Source organism: Charadrius vociferus, unplaced genomic scaffold (assembly GCF_000708025.1).
Source record: "Charadrius vociferus isolate BGI_N301 unplaced genomic scaffold, ASM70802v2 scaffold573, whole genome shotgun sequence".
Classification (NCBI taxonomy): Eukaryota; Metazoa; Chordata; class Aves; order Charadriiformes; family Charadriidae; genus Charadrius; species Charadrius vociferus.
Genome location: NW_009647569.1, coordinates 469,357 through 470,916, shown reverse-complemented (window position 1 = coordinate 470,916; position 1,560 = coordinate 469,357).

Below are 1,560 nucleotides of genomic sequence, written 5' to 3'. Positions count from 1 at the left end.
GGGGGTTCAGCCTGGAGAAGAGAAGGCGAAAAAGGGGAGAGCTCAGAGCCCCTTCCAGTGTCTAAAGGGGCTCCAGGAGAGCTGGGGAGGGACTCTGGATCAGGGAGGGGAGCCGTGGGACGAGGGGGAACAGTTTTACACTGAAAGAGGGGAGATTTAGATGAGATCTGAGGAAGAAATCCTTCCCTGTGAGGGCGGTGAGCCCCTGGGCCAGGTTGCCCCGAGAAGCTGTGGCTGCCCCATCCCTGGAGGTGTTCAAGGCCAGGTTGGACGGGGCTTGGAGTAACCTGGGCTGGTGGGAGGTGTCCCTGCCCAGAGCAGGGACTTGGAACTAGATGATCTGTAAGGTCTCTTCCAACCTAAACCGTTCTGTGGTTCTGTGAAAGCTGGGGGTGTGTGGAAGGCAGCTGAAGTGAGGGGAGAACGGGGGAGCTCTGGGATGGAGGGCACAGAAAGAGCTGGAGGGAAACTGAAGATGGAGTAGTCCATAAATTGCATTTTGGAGAGGGGTCAGGCCGGTGTTCAGGGACAGAGGAGCAGAAGAGGGGGCAGGTGGAGGGTGGGTCACCCAGTGCCCATACTTTCAAACCAGCTTGGTGTTCCTGGCTGGTCAGGCATCAATCCTGCCTATTTTTTTGTTTTTTCCTTGCCATTTCCAAGGGCTTTTCAGAATGATAAAAAAACCAAGAGTGCTGGCAGAGTGAGCCAGTCCAACTGATGTATTTGCTTTCGTGAGGCATGGTCTTGTGATAATTTTATAGCAGCATTGGTGTAGCTGTTCCTGGATGTCATCCAGCTGTGTTGGCACTAGGATTTGTCAAATTAGATGGGTTTGAGAGCTGCTCTGCCTGAAAACCAACTCAGGCAGAAAATTATTAATTTTCAGTTAGTCATAGTCTTGGTCCATCTCAGTGCACGAACAGTAGGAGATAGTGGGAAGCCCTGACTAGGAATAAGGAGAATTTATCATAGTGGTGAGTTTATCATAGTGGTGATTTGAAGTGACCATAATGTGCAGCTTGTCTTTATGTTGGAAACGGAACCGAACAGGCATGTTGCCTTTCTCTGTTTTTCAATTATACCCCACGCAGTAGGAACCCAGTTGAGTTGGGAATTTTGTTTGATGTTGCTGGGAGGAAGATCGTATTTTAATGAAACTGGTGGCATCAACAGCCTGTGATGTGAAAACTTGGAACATCTCACCACTGGCTCCCCTCTCTTCGTTGATGGGCACCAGTGAGTGCCAGCATTTCTTTCAGGCTGTGTCTGCTGCTGTGGAACAGGTGGACATGGTGCTGCTGAAGTGCTTGAACTTCAGATTTATTTTGTTGTTCCAAACACCCTTGAGCAGCGATATTTTTGAAGAGGACATTGCCAAAACCTGCAATTGTTTTCATGTTATTTGAAGTATAAATACTCAAACTTAAAGGAAGTGCATGAAGATAATACTAGCAAAAATAAGTTGGTGCCTTTCTTATCAAGGGTATTTTATATATTAAAATTATGCCTTTTAGAAAGCTATTTGATGTCACTGTTACTGTTGTACTGCTTATTTTGTTC